This window comes from Oculina patagonica, chromosome 4, assembly GCF_052425735.1.
Source record: "Oculina patagonica isolate OP01 chromosome 4, crgOcupat, whole genome shotgun sequence".
Lineage (NCBI taxonomy): Eukaryota > Metazoa > Cnidaria > Anthozoa > Scleractinia > Oculinidae > Oculina > Oculina patagonica.
In genome coordinates this window covers 11,967,950-11,984,740 of record NC_135761.1, presented here as the reverse complement: position 1 = coordinate 11,984,740, position 16,791 = coordinate 11,967,950, and positions in this window count along the sequence as shown.

The following is a 16,791-nucleotide window of genomic DNA, read 5'->3' as shown; positions in this document are numbered from 1 at the left end:
CGGATGACACATCAGCCTTTTGTGATAATTTATTATCTGTCCAAAACTTGATTGCAATAGTTAACGATTTCGGGACATATTCAGGTCTGAAACTAAACACTTCAAAAACCAAAGCGATATGGTTAGGCCCATGGCGCAATAGGGAAGATCAGCCCTTCAATCTAAAATGGACAAAAGAACCTGTTAGAACTCTTGGGATCTTTGTTTCTTACGATGAAAATGGGAATGAGAAAAGAAACTTTACGCTTAAGGTTCGAAAGCTTAATACAAATCTTGATATTTGGAGATCAAGGAATCTCAGTTTATTTGGAAGGTGTTTGATAACAAAACGTCTCGGCATTCCACATTTAGTATACTCCACTTCAATGTTAGTCATCCCCTCGGAAACTGTCTCTTCAGTTACATGTACAACCTCTCTATTTGACTTTATCTGGTGTAAAAAAAACCGGACAAAGTTAAAAGGCAAGTCATGTATCAAGACTATGTTGACGGAGGATTACGTGTGCCAAATATGGAGGTAATAGCTAAATCATTAAAACTTGCCTGGATTTCTAGATTTTTGATAACCGACGCGCTGTCAAGGAAGGAGAACTGGAAGGCAATTCCCTATCATTTTTTCAGAGAATACGGTGGTTTAAACTTTCTATTACGTTGTAATTACGATAAAAAATTTCTCAACCAGACTGATATACCTCCTTTTTACAAACAGGTATTGTGGTACTTTTTAGAACTTAAAACCCTGTATGAAAGTGACAATGGACAAGAAATGATACTGTTCAATAACAAAGAAATTCTCATTGGGAATAGGCCGATTTTTCTGAAAAGCTGGTTTGAAGAAGGAATTGTCTCTATCCAAGATATTCTCAGCGAGAACGGAAAGTTTTTATCATTTCAAGAATTCAAACAAACATACACAATTAAGTGCAAAGAGAACAAACTTTTTACTTCAAACTTGCTCATAGGATACTTGTCTCCAAAAAGGAACTTCACCTCTTTGGAGTATCGAACAACTCGGATTGCACCTACTGCGGCCATCCAGATTCGATAAGTCATACTTTCATCAACTGCCACCTTTCTAAACAATTCTTTCATAAAGTTTTACAACACTTCAATGAAGAAAACGGCACCTCCTTTACGCAAAGTGATGAAGAACTACTCTTTGGTAAATCACTAAATTCTGCTCAACTGCAACGACACTCTCTAAAAAAGAAATTTAATTACTGCATGTTATTAGCTAAGTATTACCTTTACAATCAGAAACTTAATAAAATAGAGCCTGGGGTAATTGAATTCGTTAGGAAACTTAATTTTAAATACCGTGTAGAGAAATTTATATAAACATTTAGACTAGTTAAAAGTATTTGTTAGTAAGTTAGGCTTTATCGGTTAAATTGTGTAACTTGATGTATTTTTATCTTCTTTTTTTTGTAACTGTTTTTTTTTTTTCACTTTCTGTAACGTAACGGGGGGGGGGGGGGGTACTCCGGCTTGTAAATGACGGGGACGATCGAAGGATTTTTTTGGGTTTGAAATTTTCGATTCCGGGATTTTTTTGGGTTGGAAATTTTGGCAAGTATTTTTTTGGGTGACTTAATTAATAGAGGGGATTTTTTTGGGTATTAAAAACAACTAAAGTGCCTTGGCGCGGCCTTGGCGTATTTAAGTTATGATGAATAAACAAACACAAGCGTTCAATTTTTAATGGTTTTCTTTGTGTTATATTATTGCCCCTCCAAGCAATTTTGGGGGTAATTTGACAAGGGATTTTTTGGGGGTTATTTTTGGTCTAGGGATTTTTTTGGGTAATGTCGGAAGACTTAGGGATTTTTTGGGGTCCTGAGTTTTGCCTTCATTCGATCATCCCCGTCATTTAAAAGCCGGAGTATCCCCCCTGGGATGGCATGGCAGAGCTTAATGCCGATTGACTGACAAGGTGACTTTAGTAAAACACTTATATACATAGTTAATAGAAGCAATTGGTTATGAAACCCGGCAAACATCAAAGAAGAAACAAAAGGCCAAAATTTATGTTGGAAGGTCCACGACGGTGCACGTCTTTTGTTTTGCGCTCATACACTATGCATGACTGATTACGTAATCGTAATTAATAACGAACAAAAACATATAAACATTGTATATAACAGACATTCAAGAAAATACGCCGAACACCCGCATGCAGTGGATGGTCAGACCCTAATTTTTAAGCTGTGATTTTCGCGTGAAATGCGCAGCGTGATCATGAACGTGCAATACACTGTTTTCCAAGAACCATTTTTATGAGAACGTTGAGGCTGAGATTTGTCCCAGAATTAATTTAAGAAGGATCCCTCTTTACCTTCCCTATACAAAAACAAAAAACATTCGTTATGCATTTTAAAACGGCGTTCTGTTATTATACGACAGTGTGGCAAAAACAATAAGGCTGCTATACACCGAAAAATGTAACGCCTTTTTGATTTAATGACAAGGTATTACGTAACTAACCTCATCAAAACTCTTGCTTACTCTCACGAGAAAGCAACGATTAATAAGACACTGGAATCACATCTGATCAAATGCTTTCAATGTGAGGACCTTGTTTACCGCTGCATATATAGTTGCTTTGAAAGATAGCGGAAATTATGGCATGGGTACAATCTGTAAATGTTAAAAACAAGTTGAACGAGAGCTATTAACAAATGGAACCACACTCGCCTCAGGTTAAGCTTGGTATGTTTCTTATAGACTATAATTCATTATTGAAACGTATATGGTGTTTATTGGTGTCTAAAAGAAAGGTTAAGAGGAATGTTATCGTCAAAAGCACTGCAAAACCTTGGAGCGGTTGGACTGTTAGGCATCTGTATAACATAAACAACAGAATAACTGTGAATAATTTTTCAAGCTCTTATCGACTGCTTTCCTTCATTTCGCCAAAACTTTGCTTCGCCGGCCAAAAAATCAGTTTCGTCTTTTAAATCCTGGCTGTACTTTGTAATCATAATAATCAGTACACGACTTGGTGGCCCTGATCGTCACTGATCAATTTGTCTGCGAAAACGTCAGACCAGTGTCGCGCAGTCTCCTTGTCCTATTTCATGAGTTAATGTCTCGCTGTCCATTGTATCAACAGTTTCACTTGTCGTGCTTGTGGAAAGGTCATCTTCTTCCTCTTGCTCACAAGACTGATCCGCCAAATTAATGACCACAAAGTAGATAACACCAAATATATACACAGCAATTCCAGCAGTGGTAAGAATAGTCTTACCAATGACGGAAGGTGACCAGTATCCCATGCCGATACCGACAAGAACTGCTCCTGCAGTGACAACAGCCAGCGGTAAAGCACAAAGGCATGCGAAACGCCATCGTGTAGACTTTGCCGTTTGCTCGGTTTGCACGTGTTCGGCGGGCGAGATAATGATAAAGCGATCATGAACTAGCGCTACCATTTTGTGTTCACTGATAATGAATAATATCACGAGCTATCGGGAAATGAAAAATATCACGAGCTTTGGTCTCATAAAATGGTTTGTTTTAGTTTCACACCTGCTATTCTTGAGAACAAACAGCTGTGGCTAAACAAAAGCACATGGAAGAATACACGTTCACGGCCAAATCAGAATAATTTAAAAGCTCCTGTAAAGACACAAGTACATGATCTCCCGATGTAAGGTCATTCCTCAGAAATAGATTCTGCCGGTACTGAGATGTTGGTCACACTTTCGTTGTTTCTGCTGAAAAAATGGCGGAGCCAAAAAAATAAAGTTGACGAAAAAGTAATGAGAACGAGAAAACTTTGGCAAATAATTTACGCTCCGCCCAGGCTACCGTCAAAACACAGCTGGGAAGGAAAATGCAAGGCAGAGAGTTAAAAGCATTCACACGACCAAAAGCGCCCAAAAGTCTTGAAAGAATATTTTGTCAGTGAATGAAAGAGGCTAGAGAAGTTAATACCATGCCTGCCAGTGGACTTTGTTTTCCTTTGTCCAAACTTTTCATTATATCCGCTCACATAGCAAAATGTCAATGCAGGATTCTCAGACATGTGTTTGTAGGCTGTTTGTGCTTTATTCTGACAATCATACTTGATTCAAACCCTACGGCTATGTCTCAAATGAGTGTTTACCGCTTTGGCCTTCATGGTGAACAATTATCAACATAAACTTCAAAATTCTTAACATTTCAATGATTCAGTTAAAACTCATCATATCTGTTTTATACAGGTCATTTTTGATTTGCAACCACTGATACAGGTTTTACATATATTCTTAGAAGCAGTTTATTTTTCCAGGGTTTGCTTGACATTAGTGACCAGACCGGGCTACAGCAAATACTGAGCGACAATTGTTATGACGTATGACACTATTCAGTTAACAGTCTGATTTATTAAATACAGCATGACTGCTTTAAAACGCGGCTAAAATTAATTTTACTCAAGGCTGTTAACATTACTGTTATTGATAGTTCGAATTTACTGAATTTGGAGTACAGAATGTCAGCTATAAATATACACGAATGCTGATATCGATACACTATATATAAACTTTTCTAGAAATGCTAGAACGGTTCTAAGTAATATCAGTAGTTACTGTTGCTATCTTGAACGACTCCTGATTTGGTCATTGTTGTAGTAAACCACAAAATTATTTTTCCTGAGTCAGCAAATATAACCGCCATATGTCACTGACGCACTAGTCAGCCGAACAGTCGATTGCAACGTCATTCGGCTGAATTGCAACTTTCTACAGAGTTTCGCCGGCTGATCTGCTGGAATTTGTAGACCTCTCCATTTTGAAAGAATTCCACTAAATGTGAGCAATTTTCCATCAGCAATGACGTCAACTCCACTCGTTAAAGTTAAACTACCACAGGCTTAGACTCGTCTCGGCTGCGTCGTGGCTTTCGAACTCGCTTAGTCAAACCGTCGCAGACATGTCCGCACAGTAAGCAGAAGAGAATACCAGCTACAAACATGGCTGCTCCAGCGATAATCATGGCAGGAATGTTTATTAAACAGCCAGTGATGAATATCACAATACCCCCGAAAAGGATCAAACCTGGCAACAGAACTATGCTCAGTGTCCTACAAATCGTGTGGCATCGTGGAGACGTCAAGCAGTTGTAGACTTCGTAGCGATTTCTGGCTTGATTATCCCTGTTATTGCCTTTGCAAACGGTTATGCAGGCTGTATTTTCATCCATTGTTTTCGCTCAGTTTCTGGTGAAAGTTAATTAAAAGTGAGAAAAGAGTTTACAAGTAAACGTTAAGCGAGTCAATGGCCAGCTAACCTATACAGAATTAATATATCTCCGAGGGCCTGTTGAATTTGCAAAGCTTCCCATGGCTAATTTGCGGCTGATCAATAAAGTTAGTTTAATTAAAAGATCTAAACTATTTGTTTCTTTGATTGGAGCGAACAAAAACGTCAACAGGGGTTCGGACTGATAAATTTCAAGGACTAAGCAACCGTGCAATCGATATCGGGTTATTGTTCCTTTTGACTGATAACAGCTCAAGCAGATTATTATCTGGCAAGCTGTTGAGTCTGCAGAGATACTGTTTACGTATAAAAACATTTGCAGAAGATTTTTTTTTTTAAATATTGTTAAAATTTGTTAGAGTGACCTGGTGCTTTATCCGGCCATTGGAACAGTGGAGTTGTGGAACGCAGCATAAGTTACTTGGGGAAATTAAACTTCTCAGCCTTAACCTTTATCCAGCATAGTTATTGTTTCATTTTTGTTACAGATAACCAGGCTACAATGCGCATACAACGGCCATGTTTGTTTTCCCATCATGTCAAAGTGCTTGCGAGTTACTTGCAAACGAGTTAGTTAATGTTTGGCCTGTCCTTTTGCAAAAATAAGTCTCGAAAGATTTTAAAAAAAATTCTATATACCCCGTCTCAGTCTTTTTGGGCTATCAGGTGAGAGCCTGTGACTCATTTTTTCCTAACAATTACATCCACTAGTATCTGTACCGGTAGCATGCATATGTTAATTACAATCAACAGTTCGGACATAATAGTATCACGTAAACTGATGTACTTTCTAAAGCGTCATGGAAACTATTTTCCAACTCAGTGAATCAACGGGTCATTGGCGAATATTTAACATTTAATTTGATGGACAACCAGAAGTTTATTGGCCTTGAAAACGTGAAATGTTTGATCTAAAAAGACCTCGTCCAAATTGGGAGAATTAGAGATATCCTTCCGCGGCCTTTTTTTTTACATTTTTCTCTTTCTCTAATTAAGATTGACTTGTATAATTGCTGGTTTGACCTCTATATCTTGTGCGTAGGAAGAGGGGCGATAGAGACTTCGCTGGCACGATCGATAAGCTTTTCGCGTTTGCGGACTTTTCGGGGAAAACTGTCAGGAACACACTAAAAAAACAAGGAGAAGATAAGCTCTGGAGAGCGCCACTTGACTCCAGGAACAGAAGCTCATCACCACTTCTTGATATCAAGGAACCTACTTCTACTGCAATTCTTCTACGGGAGACAGAACTTAGGACAACGCACAGCAGTTTATTCAGAACACCTTTTGCCATCGTAGATGGACTCAAGGTGTCGGTGGGCGGCGATATGCGTAATCCAATAATCTTTACAAAGCTTCCTGCTTATCTCGGTAACACTTCTACGTTTCTTTATTGTTTGAGTCTTAGGACGTGGGAATACTGCCACGTGTGAAAAATAAGAGCGAAAATAGGATGTTTGCAGATAGCGATTTCCGCTTGGATGTTCTACTTATCATCTGCTTTGTTGCACTCAGACAAATAAAGTTCTGGCTTTTTTGAATCAAAGATTCTTTGGAATCCTGACTTCTTGAACTCTCGATATTAAACTCGAACCAAAAGTCGTTTCCCCTCGGATTTGCCTCACTCAGTGAAACACTGATCCCGCTATCCCGGCTTAAACTTCCTCTCAATCCGGTAATCCCGAAGGTTTTTATCGGCTTATCCTTGTACCGACCATTCATTGTTTCTTGGTCCTTTGCCTCAACGAAAAAAGACCTTTCAGTTTGCGTATTTTCCCCCCAGCACTGGTCTTGAAGTTTGGTTACTGACAATAAGCTCACTTTCTTTCTCAACGGCGTAACTGGCACATGGAAAACACGGGTTATTGTAACTTGTGTAAGTCACAATAAACGCTCTGTGCGACTTTTTGCGACGTTCACGAAGATCAAAACTTGATTTTCTATAAAAATCTGTAGATTAAAGTAAATAACATTTTGTCACTGGACTTTCCTGATCTTGTTTCTGTTAAGTGACATTTCCCAAATCCAGCCCCGTAAAATCGCCAATTCACGTGTCCCGTTCATAATTTCAATCCCGAATCTTGCTCCCTTTTCCATCTAAAATCCCGGATCGAGGCCTTCGATCCCGAAAAACCCATTGGAGACCCTTACTGCAATTTCATCCCTGACTTCTCGAGCCCCTCCAATTTTCGTTTCCCCGCTTGGAGGTTTAAGAAACCGGGATTTCACGTATACTTTTTGCTTTTGGAATGGGACACGAACGTGCACAGACATGACTAAAAACACGACAACCTACTGTCGTTAAAAAGGCTAAAGTTACTTGTAAGTTTATTTTTTGTTTGTTTTAATCATGTACTCAGTGTAGAATTACCGTTGCATGATGGAGGGTTACACCTGTCCGATTATGCTTGCTTTGGTAACCTCATACCTGCAAGTACTTTGCATACTACTTCCGTAGTTACTTTGAGTCACGTAGAACAAACAGCTTAATCGGACGTGATTTACACAGCTGGTAGAGTTGTACAACGTGAAAATTTACACGTAAAGTATGGTCATCTTTCACGGCACCTATCCCTAGAAGTGATAGGATGATAATAAAAATATAATTCAGTTGACCAAGTTGTTCGCTAGTTGTTTGCGTGTTCAGAAACACGCAAAAAGCTCGCACCTTTGTGACCTAGTAATCTATATTTTTTATAATCATGCTCTCATTCTAGCATGCAGTACGTAGGAGGACGCACCTTATTAACGTATCTCCCCAATTGAGCCCTCAGGGGTTATTGATTTTTGGCCATAGAATTTAAAATTTTGGACCTGAAAAGTAGGAGGGTGGTTATTAGAAGGGGGAGGGGTTTTCTTAATAGATAGAGGGGGCTAAGCCGCTAAGTAGAGAAGATACAGTTTGTCACATAGAAAACTACTTCGCTTAGACTATCAGAACAACTCTCATTAATTGGTGACGGGACGAGGCAGGCTGGTCTGCGTAGAGCCAAAGCCGGCGCCGACGTATTTTCTGCTCGAGAGGTGGTCTAAATCCTTATAATTAAGCGTGAGCCGTATCGGCTTCATAATTCCTATCCAATCCGTGTTTCCGCAAATTTGCTCTATTCTCTGGAACAGTCTACCCATAAATGTTAGGCAAGCGAAATCTCTGCACTTAAAAAATATTCGGCAGTTATTGATGGAACTAAAATTCGCAGTTGTTGTAGCCCAATAAATTAGAGTTTAATTTTGGTCTTATTAGCTCCGACCCAAAGTGGTGTCTAAATTGCAGTATTTAGTGTGAAAGTGATGCCGATTTACCATGAATAAATAAAGATCTCTTGTCTTGTTTAGTCTTGTCTTGTCACGCTTTAAGGGACTAAAATAAAAGAGGAGGGTGTAGAGAATTGTTTGGTCGTGATTTTTTTCAGGGGGGGGGGGAGGGTTGTTTCTCTGGTCGTGGGGGCTGGGTTTCTCGGGTCGGTCATTCCCGGCTTTCGTCTCCCTCCCTTCCTCCTTTCTCCTTGGGTACACCCCCCGGCAAAAAGAGGCGGCGGGGGGGGGGGGGGGTTGATATAACATTATAAGGAGAAAAACATAAAGTAAGAAATAAAATAGCTTAAAAAGGAACAAGGATAATTCGAGACTGTGGACAGATCGAAGCGAATTTTTTCGAATGACGAACTTGGGAAACTTGGGCAAAATGTAGAATCTTTCTTTCTTTGTGACATTAGGAAAAGCACGTTTTTTAGTGCAAAACGTGCTACTATTTTTATTATCTTGAGCGACACGTCTTCATGAGATATACGGTATTTTAAAGATATGCTAATCCCTGCGTGGAATATTAAACAATGCAGGCAACTTTAAGACAGTTTTGTGACAGTAATGTGGCAGGTATCTTCTTGATACTTCTGAATTAGTTATTGTTGAATACGTTATCTGTTTTGTGAATCCGTCGCATGTTCTTCAAGCCTCAATAGCTTTTTCTTTTCGTAAAAAGCACTTAAAACCTAGCGTGACGAATTAGGCGAGCATTAAAGCTGCTACGCTCTCCAAACTGTCATCATTCAAGAAATTTAATTTCATTAGCACAGAATTAACATGACAATTTGACGTCACGGATCATCGACCACACGGATGTTGCGTTATATTTCAGTAGAAAAGAGATAACGTAAACATTGCTTCGGGCGAGCATCGTCGCTTTGCTGAGAAAAGGCACGTGCTTTTTGTGTGTGCCCTTCGCAGGAACCGAACTGGTAGAAAGACCAGATGAACGCTCAAAGTCGATTTAAGAAGAAACAATGCGGGGAAATTTAAATGTCGAAGTCAGCGATTCACAGTCTAGCAATTCGGCTTCAAGATGGCAAGACTTTTGGAGCTGGAAGACGCCGCACCAACTTTGTATCATTTGCCTTGTACCGTTCGTTTTAATTTTCATCGGCTGCGTACTGCTGGGACTGTACTGGTCTGGAAAATTTCCAGAGTCTTCCAGCCAAGCTGTGCTAACCTGTGGAATGGTGTCTTTCTTTAGCGGCTTCCTCGTGTGCGTTATTGCGAACTTCTGCGACGCCTGTGGTGTAACATGCACCAGACACGATGATTTGCCCAACAACGACGACCAAAATAACACGTTGTTTGTGGACTTGAGTGAATTAGGACCGAGCCCAGACGACCTGGAATACAACGACGATAAAACAGAAACTCAAACTTCGTATACGGAGGTGGAATTAGTTGGGAATCATACAAGTGCTGTCGAACAAAGAACACCATAGCCTACAATCGTCTGTTATAATGTCTTGTATGACAGTTTATATTTGATCACGCAAGAAGCTTGATAAAAACACGAAGCATTAAAGTGGCCCGACGATGTTTCTTTGTAAATAATTCTACCGGAGGCAAAAGGATTTACTTGAATTTTGTTCTGTTCTGTTGTTTACAATTCATGAAGTTTGATATTTGCTTCCGATTTTTTTCGCTTCAGACTATGGATTGCGCAATAACGCCAATATCAACGACCGCTCCGCTTATCAGGCGAAAATTGAACTATAGAACGGATGTCACTCATGTGATACAATTGAAAACAAAATGCCCCATTCATAAGACTAAAGGTAAAATTGAGAAAAATACCGGTTTAAAAAATGTAAAAAGCAGAAAGAAAATCCAGTGTATAAAACCGTATATAATTTATATTTTAGCAGCGCAATTGCAAATTGTACATAACTTTAAAAATGTGAATAAATTAGCTTGAGTTTGAAAAGCTTGTCACGTCCAATCAATTTAAAAATATATTTTAGAATTGATATAAGCTTTTACAGGATACTACAACAATTAGACATGTTTGCATGCCGTATAATGCTGGTGTAGGTTTTACCAATTATAATTTAATACCCCGTGGCTATTTTTCTTGATAGATTCTTCCGCTTTTAATAGGCGGCTAGGATATATGTTTTGTTTGTTAAACAAAGGCCTGGATCAGTGTAAATTTTTATTAAGCCCGGGCGGATAGTAAAATAATAAACCTTCAAATAGAACTCCAGCGAACTTTATCCAGTTTGTGCCATTTACTGTTACAAAGGTCAAGTGCAACTGAACAACATTTTCCCCTCAGTTAGCTTTACAGCGTTTTCAATTTCTATTTTCGCTAAGAAGGCACGTGCGGTTGGCATGGTTAACTTGAAAAAAAAAATAAAGACCTCACTGGTGATCACACATTTGTAATTATTTTATTGTATATATGGTAATGTTTTTTGATAAAAGAAAGGAAAGGAAGCTGCTCACTTAAATGATAACGCATTGCGTGCTTCAGTCTTGGGGGGTTCACCTGGCTGGTTTAATTTATTTCCACATAATTGATGAGAGCATTGTTCTAAAGGGTCACTCTTCTTTTCAAAAGAACCTTTTAAAAAGGTTTATGAGAACATTGCCGGAGGCTGATTTTGACCAAAGTTTCAGGAACACGTTAAGATCATATCCATGCTAAGTTAAATTTTTTATTTTCTCTAATCGTTTTTTCATCGAACTCTTTAAAATAATGCAAGCTCTAAAAAATACAACAATTTGAAGCATCTAAGTAAAGACGCAGTTCCGATCTGAGCCCAAAATGCTTGAATACACAGTTCAGTGTTATAGTAACATAAAAAAAATTAAATCGCATTATAAAGAACTTTAAAAATCCGTAAAACATGTAACAGGCGCGAGAGCATCAACTAGATTAAAGGCCTGGTTCTCTTTATATTTGAGAGGGAGTGGTTTTCACTAAAAGCAATAAGAGCTATCTATTAAGTTGAATTTTAAGGTTAATCGTGACCAAAAACCATTGCAATTTTTTATGTAATACACGATATCACATTTCAATCAAGTGATTAACTACGCCCGATTGCGTGATAATTTCACAACTAGAAATTCTTACCAGTTAGAGATCTACTGAAGAGCCTACTTTAAAACGCAGGTCGGAATGAGGGGAAACTATTTACAGTAGATTTAATAAATCCTTGAGAGGGACTGGCACTAGTCAAAGATCGATAGAAAATAACTTCTGTCCAGTTTAACGTTTCGTTTCGTTTAATTTCAAATGGATTCTTAAGGCCCTTCTTAGGGTTATTGTTTTCATGCAATAAAACTATATCTTTCAATTTGACAAGTGGTGGGGATCGTTAATAATGGTTTCCTCGAGCTGTAAGGCGAAGCCAATCACGTGGCCTAAATCTTTTACTAAAAATATCCTCGTATTTTTGTTCCCATTACCACGCACCAAAGTGTAAATTTAAAAAAAAAATGTCAGAAAATATGACGAAGGTCTGAGAACCAGACCCTAATGTACAATAGAACGGTCAGTCTCCAAACCAAAACAACAGACGGCAAATATAGACGGCAAACTGATCCTGAAGGCTAAAGCGGACAAAAATAAACAAAGTGGATAAAAAAACTAGAATATATTAAAAAAAAACTTTGCCCTATATTTAGGTTTGCAAAACAAACCTTCCTCAGGGGCTGGGCGGAAAATAAAAAGTGAGAAAAGTAAAAGGATCGTTACAAATTGAGTTAAAAATAAAATACTAAACAATGATTGGTTCTCCTTTTTAACAAGTGTCAATGACGTGTTTCGTCACGCCTGTTTATGCTGTTTAAAGTTTTTGCTTTTTTAATTAAATGGGCTTCACGAGCCTTCCTACCTGAGTCACGTTTGCTACGTATAAGTTCAAGCGGGATGAGGAGCTAGGAGAACGTCGTTGATGGAATGGCCGGGTTGGTTGAAATGAATCGATACTGGTGTAGGGTCGTCAAGTTCATGGTGGTTGAGAATGGATCTGCGGTGTTGTCCGAAGACGGCTACCTTGATTTCAAAATTAATCAAAACAAAGCATTCTAATGAACATTTCACACTCAAATCGTCCAAAACTTATCAAGAACATTTCCAAGTGACGGCCTGCGGCAAATTAGAAGAACCGAGAAAATCCAAGACTCAGTCCCGATGATACATTTACTGAGATTTTATTTTATTTTATTACGTTGCATAATCGACCGTCTGAACCAGTGGTAAAATCAGCGAAAATTGTGAAAACAAAAGGGTTTTATTTTTAATGGATGAAACAGAATCATAGCGGGAAATTGAAAGAGAAGAAACGTTCCTGAAGTCTTGGAATTGTACGGTCGGAAACGATAGATCAAACTATATTTGTAATGGCATAACACAACTAAAAAATTTATCCATATTCATATATCAGTTCAAAATTATAGGAAAGACAGAACAATGCTATCATTAAAAGTGAAATAAACATGAACAAAGCATCAACTGAAGAAGCCGTTCTCAGTAACGTAGTCTGGAGCGTTATCGATGCCTGCGTTGTCACCCAGGGGTAGGGGGGGGCACTCCCTATATCGGCCTATACCGGGAGGCTCGGCCCGAAAGGGGTACCTTTTTCATGCTTCAAGCATATAAAAGGGTAGGGATTCACAAGTTAAGGTATATGAAAGGGTAGGAATATCGCTCATTTAGTTGTTTAAAAGGGCCTTCAATTAAATTATTTTGAACAGACGCACCTTACGGAGGTATCATTTAAATTTATTAAATGCTACATAAAATTGGCATCAAGACTTTCTGTACATGTTTTAGGCATATGTCATGTCTTTTCAGTATATGAAAAGGATACCTTTTTGCAGTAAAAGGTATACGAAAGGGGTGCCTTTTCTGTCAAAATGGTATATAAAAGGGTAAGGGGTTGGACCTCGGGGCCGAGCCTCCCCGTACAAAACAATTTTTTGAGTAGCCCCCCGGGCGTTGTCAATCCAGCGGAGCTTAAAGTGGAACTATGATCATAATTTTACCTTCCCTTTTCTCTTCGGTTTTGGGAAGTACTTACATTAAATACTAACCTTGCCAGATTTTAAGTTCAAATTCTTATAGGAAGACCACTTTTTTCACGCGTAAAATGCGGCTTTGACTTGCCGCGATTACCAGATTCAAAAATGGCCGAGAACCAAAAAGAGATCTGGATCTAGTTGGGTCGAGAGCATGCTGACATGCGCATTAACAAAATGGCTGTTTCAAAGTCTGGAGTCTACTAAAGTTACCGATCTGGCAGAAACGTTGCTTTCCTTTCTAAAGGCGCGCGCTGCAGAGCAAATGCTTTTTAAACATACGGCAAGAGGTGCCCTGGTCTCTTTTGCACAACATAGGGGCAGGGAACTCCCCAAAAGGCGGGACTTTCTTGGCATTTCAACGCGCCAGAACCGACTAAAGATGAGTAACAGACCGCTAGCGTGACACAAAGCCAACCACAAGCCCATTATAGAACCGGGGGGGGGGTTGGGGTGGGGTTGGTGCGAGGAATATCTTGCCGCGAGTCTTTCGTTAACTCGCCTAGCACATTTTCCTTCATGATCATGTTACACTTTTTTATTCAAGGTTCTTCTAGCATAACGCGAACATAACGCTGTGGCTCAGCTCAGGCATCGAAAATTACGCCGGCATTATAGTCCCGTTTTGAGGGATTTTTTTTCACCATATTTATAGTTTTCCGTGACAATCGTTGAATCAGAAACAGAATACAGTTAACAGAACCGTCATTAATACTGTATTAGGAATTTACGAATTCACCCCAACTTTAGCCTGGCATTTTTTTTTGTGGATCATGCAACTGGGACTACACACCGAACATTTCATACCATTCCATGCAGATCAGTCGCGGCCTGCGAATACAGCCGCCTCTCACGCTCCGATCTGCGAAAATATATCTGATTGATTCACTTATAAGAATTTTCTTTGCTGTCAGTTCCATAATTACCAATTACGATCCTAATAGTTTAGCAAAGCATAATAGTCTATTTTCAGTGGTGACGCTGAAAATCATTCCCAATTATTCGAGAATAACGTAGGTAATCCTATATCCTTCGGTTTGCCGCGTTTCAACTGAGTCTGATATTGCTTTCATCAAAACTACGCCTCACGTCTTCGTCGTCTTTGTCGTTGTCTTCATTTGATCGTGCCGAGTGACCATGCATTGCCTGCGGCACAAAGATTAGCCGCGATCACGTTTTCAGATCAGCCAAAATATATTCTATGGCAAAGGCGGATGAACGGGACATGGCTGAACATCGCGTAGGAAAACCGTGTTTTGACTGTTTTTATACTCAGGAATAAGGAATACTTGTCACGGAGGATATTTTGTAGCCTGGGAACATGCTCCCGAGCAGGACGGGGCGAAAAAAAAGAAACCGACGAGAGAAGCGACCCGAGCGCGCCGATTTCTTCGGCCCTGCTCCACTTGAAAGCTTTTTCGCCGGGCTGTAGATAATTTGTGAACAATCGGCTCTCTCTGATTAGTGAATAGTCGCAAACAAAGCATTCGGTCGGATTCGGATTGCATTCCGGATTCCAAACAACAGAATTTTATTCCTTTGTCTTTTCTTCATTGTCGCCCTTTATTTCGACTTTATTCTACTGAATGGAGGGTTCTCAGTTTTGTCCATAAGCCTGATAAAAGAATTCCCTAAAAATAGCCATTTATAGTTTATTTCTGTTGATCTCAAGTGCCGGCGATATATATAAAACGCCTACGTTACACGCGACTCTGAAACAAGCTGAGAAACTACAAAGCGGACGACATAACAGGACAAAATTGCGTTTTACCCTACTCCCGCCCCCAACTCCCGTTATTACAAGCTAGTTTTGTTTCGGCGCTTGCACTGACTGTAATCGTTTCAACAGTATGGAGCACCTCACAGCTATATCCAAAATAACTGAACTTTTATACTACATATTGTAGTTCAAATATTGAAATTAACTTTATTTCAAAATCTTTTGACAAAATCTATTCTGCCTTGTGGCTTCTACTAACAGTGCTTGCGACTGAGGCGCGCTGTAAAAAACAAATAGGCCATTTCCGAGCCATCCTCTTCGGTCTCGTGCGACCATTCAAATGAAAATGAGTTTGATTTGCATGAAACTGGACCTGTTGGTGAAACTCATTTTCATTGAATTGTTTTGCACGTAGACTCGTTTTGAAACAGGGCGAAGGGTAACTCGGAAATGGTATTGCGGTAAATTTCCTAATTTATATTTTGCATTACAAACTAAATATATAGAGCGCGAGGCGCTTTTTCCGCTGGAAACGACAACGTGAAACCGCCGACGTATAACCACATTATATTTAAATATTGAATGAGGTTTTGTCTCCTAAAATCATGCATGTCTGATGTATTCAGGATACTAACAAAGTCAACTTCCTAAAAAAAATCACGAACATTTCATAATCTTGCGACGGAAACGTGAAGCCTTACCATACCTCACATATGCTACACAGATTTTATTAACACCAGGTTAAGTAAAATGGTTGGATGTATTGCCTCACCCCTCTCATTTCCAAAACTGTGCTTCCAAAATCATGTTTCTCTACATGGTATATGCGCTCCAGAGAATCGGAGTCACTGACTCCGATTCTCTGGAGCGCATATACCATAGGGGGTGGGGTCGGGGGAGGGGGGAGTGGGGGCGGTGGAGAGGCTTGCCAAAAATGAATGTAACAGCGAGGTTCGCAGGTTTTTGAATTAGCAATTTCAGTACTTTGGGGAGTCTTGTATAGTTTTGAGTACAGTGTGTTCTAAGAGGTATGATTAGAAATTGTTTCGTAGCTTGATTTGGAGTAATCATCCCAGTATCTTTCAGTAATTCAATTCCTGTCTGGATTCTACCAACCTCGTTCCCAGGGTCTCTCGGGAGCATGTTCCCCCCCCCCCTCTCCCCCCAAAGAGAGACCATTGGAACGAGGTTGCGATTCCACCTGCGTACAGTATAGTATGATTGTCAATGTCAATCATTTTAATAGTTATTAGAAAGGTTTTGACTGTTACAAAGATATTTTAGCTTACAACGCCTGCAGACAAAAAAAACAAAACAAAACGGCTTTGATCAGTTCTCAAGAATTCTTTGTTCATGTTGATCATTCTCAATTTATTATTAAAGGGTTTGTGGATAACACCAAACCCACAAAGGTTAAAAATATACGGGTTAAAAATATTTCCATGCAGATTATCATGATTGGTTTTCCAAGGAGTTTGAATTACATTT